Source organism: Octopus bimaculoides, chromosome 14 (assembly GCF_046866305.1).
Source record: "Octopus bimaculoides isolate indiv1 chromosome 14, ASM4686630v1, whole genome shotgun sequence".
In the NCBI taxonomy this organism is placed as follows: domain Eukaryota; kingdom Metazoa; phylum Mollusca; class Cephalopoda; order Octopoda; family Octopodidae; genus Octopus; species Octopus bimaculoides.
In genome coordinates, this window is record NC_142941.1 from 10,940,169 (window position 1) to 10,950,168 (window position 10,000).

Below are 10,000 nucleotides of genomic sequence, written 5' to 3' on the forward strand. Positions count from 1 at the left end.
GAGTGGCTGTGTGGTAAGTAGCTTGCTTACCAACCACATGGCTCTGGGTTCAGTCCCACTGCGTGGCACCTTGGGCAAGTGTCTTCTACTATAGCATCGGGTCGACCAAAGCCTTGTGAGTGGATTTGGTAGACGGAAACTGAAAGAAGCCCGTCGTATATATGTATATATGTATATTTTAAAAAATAACGTCGACCACTAACGTGGACAATTGATGCGCTAGAAATAGATCACATCTTGTGATCTATTTCTAGCGCATCAATTGTCCACGTTAGTGGTCGACGTTATTTTTTAAAATGTACCTTAATCCCCTGAGATTGCAGATAATATTTCTGAATCTCTTTGATTCTTTAGATGTGCTGGCCTACTGATAATTAATCGATATTAATTAATATATGACTAATTACCAGATTTTACATATATATATATATATATATATATATATATATATATATATATATATATATATATATATATATATATATATATATATATATATATATGTATGTATGTATGTGTGTGTATGTGTTTGTGTGTCTGTGTTTCTCACCCCAACATCGCTTGACAACCGATGTTGGTGTGTTAACGTCTCCGTAACTAGCGGTTCGGCAAGGGAGACCGAGAGAATAAGTATTAGGCTTACAAAGAATAAGTCCTGGGGTCGATTTGCTCGACTAAGGGCGGTGAAACAAGTAAAAGAGTAAATTCCTAATAATATTTAATAATAAAAATACAGTGGAGTGGGTTTATATATACTCTTTTACTCTTTTACTCTTTTACTTGTTTCAGTCATTTGACTGCGGCCATGCTGGAGCACCGCCTTTAGTCGAGCAAATCGACCCCAGGACTTATTGTTTGTAAGCCTACTACTTATTCTCTCGGTCCTCTTTTTCCGAACCGCTACATTACGGGGATGTAAACACACCAGCATCGGTTGTCAAGCGATGTTGGGGGGACAAACACAAACACACACACATATATACATATGCATATATACGACGTATATTATATATATATATATATATATATATATATATATATACAAGCTTCTTTTAATTTCAACCGAATTCACTCTCAAGATTTTAGCTGATCCGACGCTATTGCAAATGACACTTAGACACTTGCCAAAGGTACCATGCCGTGGGATAGAACTCGGAACCACACGGCTGAAAAGCAATCTTCTTACCACACAGCACGTAAAGCTATTCTAGACAGTATTTCCTAAAATATCACCCCACTAACACGATGATAGATCATAGAATGAAGATTTCGTTGATATTTTCAGCAGCTCGAGCGACCTGGAAGACGGTAAGAACGAGAGAATATCTTCAACATTTATATTAGTTTGAGAATGGCAGACTAAGTAGACAGCATGTTGAATGTTACTTTGGTTATCAAACTGGCAGCACCATTATTAAAAGTTATGGTATACAAGCGATACCTTAAAAGAAATCCTATGTCGTTCTTGTCAATATGTTAACCTTTTCAAAATCAATCGGCAGCTAATAGCTCTGCTACAATGATAACTCTGTGTGGGGGGGGGGCGTGTGTGTGTGTATGTAAGTGTATATCTGTAATTATGTTCCTGTATGTGTATGTGTGTGTATATATATATATATGTGTGTGTGTGTGTGTGTGTGTGTGTGTATTTGTATATGTATGTATATGTGTATGTATGTATGTATGTATGTATGTATGCATGCGTGTATATATGTACGCGCCTGTGTATAATTGTATCTATATGTATATACATGCATATATATGTGTGCGCGTGCGTGCGTGTGTGTGAGTGTGTGTGTGTTTATGAATACACATTCATACATTACATCGATTCCTCCATCGTACCATCCACACACACACTAACATACACACATGCTTACATACATGCATGCACACACACACACACACACACACACACACACACACGTATACATGTATTTGTATGTGTGTGTGTATATATATAAATATATATATATGTATATATATATATATGTATGTATGTATGTATATATATATATATATATATATGTACGCCCATATATATATATATATATATATATATGTACGTGGTGGTGGTGGTGGTGGTGGTGGTGATGACGATGATGATGATGAAGATGATGATGATGATGATGACTATGATGACGATATGTGAATCGAGTGCCAGGCATTTAATAGTTTGGACTGAACATCAACCAGAATGGTGCACTGTTAGTCACTTCCACATACATACATACATACATACATACATACATATATACATACATACACATTAATATGCATATGGGTGTATATATATATGTATATACACATAAATATATGCGTATATATGTATACACGCACACACATATATAAACATGTATGCTTACATACATACATTAAAAAAAAATATATATATATATATATATATATATATATATATATATATATATATATATATATATATATATATACCCACACACATAAACATGTACACATAATATACACAAATATGCGTATAAATGCATGTACACAGTTATGTATTTCTATATAAACACGCATACACCCTCCCCCTCACCCCCCCCCCCCCCACACACACACACCCACACCCACATGCACGCAAATACACACACATATACACACACACAAACATGGCACTGACAGGTTTACTAATACGGTTTGTTATTACCTTGGCAGCTTCCATGAAATCTTGTAATTTCTAGAGAAGCTGCAAAACGTAGCAATTTCTATTGTTTTCTTTTATTATTTCCTTTTTCTTTCTTCTTTATTTATATATTTATTTACTTACTATTATTTTTCTTTCCTCGAACCTTTTGTTAAAAAAAATAGTATTAATATCCTTTTATTTATTCATTTCTTTATGTTACGTTGGTTGTAGTCATTGGACTGTGGCCATGACACAACATGACCGTTAGGTACAGGCTTCAATGGTGTTTTTGCAATCAATAATATAATCATTGTAATGTAGAGTGCAAATCTGTTATACATCCACGTTCTACGCAACCGGATAGACGAAAGACCACCGCGCCCTCCCCCTTTTCCTTCCCCCGCTCCTCGTACCCCACGCATGCATACTTACGCACTTGATGACTTCTTTGACACACGCGTCATGTGTTTGGCAAGGAATATTCCGCGAGAGGATACGGAAGTGGTTTCCTGTTGCCTTGTTTTGTGCGTTTTAACAAGGCGTCGTCTTGTTAGCTGTAAACCTGTTCAGAAAGAGAGTGAGAGAGAGGGAGAGAGCAGAGAGAGAAAGAGAGTGAGAGAGAGAGAGAGAGCAGAGAGAGAGAGAGTAAAGAGAGAAAGAGGGAGTAAAGAGAGAAAGAGATAAAGAGACACAGAGAGAGATATAAAGAGAGAGGGAGACAGACAGACAGACAGACAGACAGACAGACAGACAGACCGTAGAAGAGAGAGAAGAAGAAGAGAGAGAAACAGACGGCCCGTGGGGAAGAGAGAAAGAGAGAGGGAGTGAGAGAGAGAGAAAGAGAGAGAGAGAAAGAAATAGAGAGAGAAAGAAATAGAGAGAGAAAGAGAGAGAGAGAGGGAGAGAGGGAGGGAGAACACAAGAAAGAAAGGGAGTGAGACCGAGGAATAGAAAAAGAGAGACAGTGGAGTGGTGTAGGCGCGTGACTTAGTGGTTAGGGCATTCGGCTCACGATTGTAAGATCATGAGTTCGATTCCCGGTGACTCGTTGTGTCCTTGAGCAAGACACTTTATTTCACGTTGCTCCAGTCCACTCTGTACAGAGCGTAATGTCAATTAATGAATGATGAATCAACAGGAGTTACGTAATCACCTCCAGTAGCTTACAGCTGTTATTGGCTCTGAGGAAGCTAGAGGATGTTGCACTGTTGCATACATTCTCGGCTATAAGTGTACTCCAGCTGATAGCAGAAACAATTGTAAATGAATAACAGGGATCACGTTATTCCTGTTCTTTTGTTATTCATTAATATATATATATATATATATATATACGCATATATATATATATATATATATATATATATATATATATATATATATATATATATATATATATATATATAAAGGCGGTGCTCCAGCATGGCCGCAGTCAAATGACTGAAACAAGTAAAAGAATAAAAGAATAAAAGAATATATATATATATATATATATATTCTTTATATATATATGAGTATATGCATATATATGTACATGTATGTACATACCTTCATCTACATGTACATATAGATGCATATTTGGGTACATGACGTTGCAAAAAAAAACATGGACAAAATGATAAACAAAGTACAAAAAGCACACAGGCCCCATAGAGAACATATCCTTCATCAGCTGCCACCATTATAACACTGGCGTTTCGAAGAGTTAGGGCATATATACATAGATACACACACACACACATACGCACGCACGCACGCACCCACACATATATCAATAAAGTTATTTAAAGGACATGAGACGATTTTAGATTTTATTTCTTTAATATTCCCAATTAAATCTTCACAATGAATATGATTACGTTTCCCTGTGTTTCTCTTTGTTGTAACTTTATTTGGTTGCACTTAATTCAATATGGACTTCAAATAGAAATGAAAAGAAAGTTCTCTCTTTAATGCTTTTGACTAAAGGTGATTGATTATAAGCCTTCCAAGGATACAGTAAAATCAATTACACACTTTCAATGTAGTAGTCGACAATACACTTTTAAATGTATAGTGTATTTATACGCTTAGGCGTGGTTACGTGGTCAGAAGTTTGCTTTCCAGCCATGTGGCTCCAGGTTCAGTCCCACTGCGTGGAATTTTTGCCAAATGTCTTCTACTATAGCGTCGGTCATCCAAAGTTTTGTGAGTGGATTTGCTAGACGAACACTGAAAGAACCCTCGTCGCGTGTATATATGTGTGGGTGTTTTATAACGTGATTTCTGTATACGTCGTGCAATAATACAGTGTGATATAAAGTACCACAGAGCGGAGTAGATACCAACTGTCTCCACTTACTCTTTTACTTGTTTCAGTCATTTGACTGCGGCCATGCTGGAGCACCGCCTTTAGTCGAGCAAATCGACCCTAGGACTTAATCTTTTTAAGCCTAGTACTTATTGTAATTGTATCGGTGTCTTTTGCCGAACCGCTAGGTTACGGGGACGTAAACACGCCAGCATCGGTTGTCAAGCGATGTTGGGGGACAAACACAGACACACAAACATATACACACACATACATATACATATATACGATGGGCTTCTTTCAGTTTCCGTCTACTAAATTCACTCACAAGGCTTTGGTCGGCCCGAGGCTATAGTAGAAGACACTTGCCCAAGGTGACACTCCTGCACCTATACGTGATGTATTCCCAACAAATGTAACCAATCCAAAACAACTCTCAGCGAACTATAACAACTTCTCAACAATTTCCTGCGATTCCACAAACTCACGAATGACACCTTTTGACTTCCTGCAATTTCTCATCTCTCCGCTATCAGTCAAACACGCTACTACTTATTCGAGTTCGGCTAGTCCATTCTCACATGGGGTGTCGTGATTTTCGCCATAACATCTCCCCTTTTCAGATTTGACTTCGGTAGGAAATGCATTTTGTTTATTTAATTCTATTCTTTTTGCTTTTTCCTCATCACCTCTCCCTTTTTTTGAGACCTTTATTTCCTCAGAAAGTTTAATACTTCTTTCGCTTAGGGACTATTTCTAGTCGTTCTGTTTGTTTACGTTTTCCAAACACATCGGATGTTAGAACATAACAGACCGGACCTAGTGGTGATCGATAAGATGCACCGCATTTGCTATATAGTTGATGTTGTGTTCCCTCCCCTTTGACCCATAAATGGTCAAGAAGGAACAGCCCGGCTATGGAAAATGAAGAAGATATTGCCAATTATTGTTGGTTCCTTGAGTACAGCATCAGAAGGCATCAAGAGGAATATAAAGGAAATCGGAAAATGGTGCTCAGTAGAAATGTTACGAAAGGTTTGCCTCCTTGGCACGGCCAGAATAAACAGGACAGTATTAGATAGCTGAAAAGAATGGATAGCATGGTACTGTAGGCCGCAGCAGCAAGCCCGTTACGTATGCAAGACTCCAGGAGTTCCAATAGAGCCTGCGATTTAAAAAAATGATAATAATAATAATCTTATTTGTTTTATTTTATTTCATATTGTAATTTATTTCCATTAATTTCCTCTGTTTCATGCTCATACGCTATCTTTCTTACAAATATTTTTTTCCTTAATGTAATTCTCCTTTTTTTTTTTTCTTTCTTTTTAATTACAGATGATCGGGATTATTAAAAATGAAAAAGAAGAAAACCAGAAATGATATTTTTTTAATCTACAAAACAAAATCAATAAAAGACTTTCATTGACAACAACAATAATATCAAGAACAACTGCAACTGCTACTGCAACAACCTGCTAGAAACATCAGCCAAATGTTACCCTCGAATTACATACTGGTTACAATAGATCTGCTCGATCAGGGTTAAGACTCATTAACAAAATCAAGAACCATAACAATAATAAGAACAATATCGTCATCATTATCATCACTATCGGCATCATCATTAATTATGTCAGTAACGATTAGTTGCTTTCTCATATTTTAATTAGATTTTGTTAATGAATCTATTCTCATGAAACTATAACTCACTTTTCACACATGTTCTAGAAAGAAAATTAACAGAAAATGATGAGGAGAAGATAAATTACAAAAGCACAGCAAGGAGGACTTGGAGCCACGCATTTAAAAAGAATCTTTAAAAAAAAAAAATTGCAGACGGGAAAAAGTTAATGCTCTCCGCCACCGCGCGCACCCCCCCCCCCCACACACACACACACGCTACCGTACAGCCATTCCGAATATAATTCCTTTTATCCAAATAAGGAATGACTTTGAGGGCAAATTTAAGAAAGAGGTGATATAATTAATAACTCTGACGATGTTGAAGTTGGTGCTGATAATGAGATGGAGGAGGCGGATGAGGATGAAGATGACGACAGCGACAACGTCGGCGACGACGATGACGACGATGACGACTACTACATAACGACCATTATGATGCCGGTGATGACGACGATGTTGAAGAGCAGGCTGAGTATGACGACGATGATGATGATGATGATGATGGTTGTGGTTACTATTTATAATACTTTCATGCCATCTTCGATGGAAAACTCTTTAAATATCGGCAGCAGTTTCAGCCTATAGTCACATAATTTAAACTGTTTACACATACATACATACATACATACATACATATATGTGTATTATATATATATGTTGACACATAAATATTTATTTAATATACAAATGCATTTTGAAGATAGCATGTGTATATTGTATGGAAGATATGAGAAATAAGAGGATATAAAAATTCAGGGAAAAAGAAAGTGTAGAAACAAGTTTAAACTACAAACTTACGCCTCTCACCAAAAAAAAAAAAAAAATACACTAAGAACGTACATATTCAGTGAAGTCATGTGATTTTGTCTAAATCAGACTATCATTAAATACCCGTGAACAAATACAACGGAACTATTTTACACACGTATATATATATATATATATATATATATATATATATATATATATATATATATATATATATATATATATATATATATATATATATATACTAATTCATGTATACATGCTTAACTATTTGTAGATATACAGGACGAAACATTTAAGCAAAGAACCAACTCTCATACATACTCACAAAGCATTTGTATACTAAAACAAAGACTGGAATATGTGGTAATATTTTAATACTGTGTTACACGTGTTCCATTACAATATGGGAAATACATTTTATGAATATAAATATTAATGTTAATGATAATGTAAATATAATAAATTCATAATAAGTATATACATACATGTTGAAACATGCAGAACACATCCTATCTGTAAACCTTCAGACATAGATTTAAAAGAATATGCAGATGTGCTTCATGAAGAGGCGGCTTGGATTATAATTCCTTCAATGTATTATAAATATATATATATACGTAACACATATCAACATACGTAAAAGAAAAATATATACCTACATTCAAAATGAATTACTTTTGTACTATTTGGAAACGCTTCAAGTAAATCGCTCCTCCGTCTTCAACACCAAGAAAATTTAACAATGAGAACTGAACTGAAATGAAGCTGAAACTACAAATACTGGATTAAAATTGAGCTAAAATTGCATTTGAAATTGAGACAGAAAGGATGTATTGAAACTAGACAGATATTTGACAGAAATTGAGCCGAATTTGGACTCAAAGTCAAATTGAGATTGAGCTGATGCTAGACGTAAACTTGTGATGAAATTGAGCAAACATTGGATGGAAGTTCAGCTTGATCAGTACTAATGTAGTCAGAATTCTTATTTCAGTTATAATCATTGTTATTGATATTTACATTGTTGTTACTTTGTTTTCTAGACGTTCCAAGTTTCTTACAGAGACCTCAAGTAACTGCAAGTTGAACGTTTTATTATGAGCGTCATTTATGATTAGCAATGATATATTGTAGGGGAAGGAAACCGGAATTTGAAAACTAGGATTCTGTTAAATTTGTAATAGCTACAGTTTTTATTATTATTATTATTATTATTATTATTATTATTATTATTATTATTATTATTATTGGCATTTCTGCATTGCTTTTTGGATCCATTTGAGCCACGTTTATAGCAATGACGTGTTAATTCCCTTTTCGTATTTACTTTTTTTTTTTCAGTGGCCTATTTTTTTCTATTTAAACCAAAACGTAATATTAAGAAAATAGAGAGAAAAAAATTGATAATAGATGACAGTGTGATATAGCGATGTAAAAAACAAAAGAAGCCTGATTTATTTTCCTCTTTCCAGTAGAAAAAAATGAAGAAAAGAAAAGAAAGATAAACTATTATAAGTCAAAGTGAAGGGTGTCATATCTTCAAATCAATAAGATCTGGACAATAACCAAACAAAACTGTAAATAGACAGATATAATAAACCCAAGTGATTGACTATCTATGAAAAGAAATTGGCTCAAAATCACTCGGTGACTGACAGAAAACTTTATTATTACTGAAAGATAACAAAAACACTCTGTCTATTTTCCTTTAACTTCTTTTTTCTTTATCCATTGTTATTTTATTTATTTTTTACTTTATTTTATTTACCCTACAAATATTTTCGCCATTTTTATTTTTCGAGTGTTTTTTTTTTTCTTACATTTTTCAGCTTTTGCTCATTTCTATCATCTCAGTGAGCACCATCACAAAGTGTATGCTGTTAGCTCCTAGTGAATTGAATTTCGTGATCCAGTTTTTCATTTTAAATATTTCGTAAGTTTATGAAATTTTTCATAACATATTTTATGATATATTTCTACCGCCCTTTACTGCTCCGCTGTAGCTATGGCTGACGCTCATACTATCCTGCCCTAGACAAACTTTGGGTATTTCTCTTCGCACAAATCGATAACTACATCCATCCCCCCACTCTTTACACACCTTTGCGAAAGACATTTAAAACGTTATTCGATATCATTGCCTTATACCCATCCTCGTTGTCTACCTCTATTTTTTCCCATCTTCTTTGCTAGTTTTCTTGAGTTGCTACCTTTAACCTAAACACAATAGCGGCTTAATCAAATACATTATGTTTTGATGGGGACGTCTTAGTTGTGAGAGGGAACATCAGTTCTTCACACGTAACAAATAGAATAAATAATTTCAATAATAATAATAAGCTGATTGACCGACTGAGCTACATTGCTAATAGATTTTTTGTCATATTAATTTGTTTCCCTGCATCTCATTCTTTCTCAGTTTCGCTGTCTCTCACTATAAATCTCAAATAAGAATTTTGCTGCAGACGTCATTTCCTGTCACTCAAACTGCACGTCAATGAAGAAATTTCTCTCCATGAACAACAAACAACAACAACGACAAGACGGCAGCTACAGCAACAGCAATGACAACAACAACAACAACAATCGCAGCAGCGGCAACTCTCGTT

The 10,000-nt window shown here is 35.0% G+C and overlaps 1 long non-coding RNA gene across 1 annotated transcript in view; it reads left to right on the top strand.

Annotated features, from left to right (window-relative positions):
* LOC149132619 (uncharacterized) overlaps positions 1 to 10,000 on the top strand; it is a 47,163-nt gene that overhangs the window by 36,918 nt on the left and 245 nt on the right. The window contains exons 2-3 of the long non-coding RNA XR_016244208.1: positions 6,273 to 9,324; positions 9,811 to 10,000. The exon at positions 9,811 to 10,000 is cut by the window's right edge and continues 245 nt beyond it. This is a non-coding gene — a long non-coding RNA (uncharacterized LOC149132619). The remainder of the gene's footprint in view (positions 1 to 6,272; positions 9,325 to 9,810) is intronic.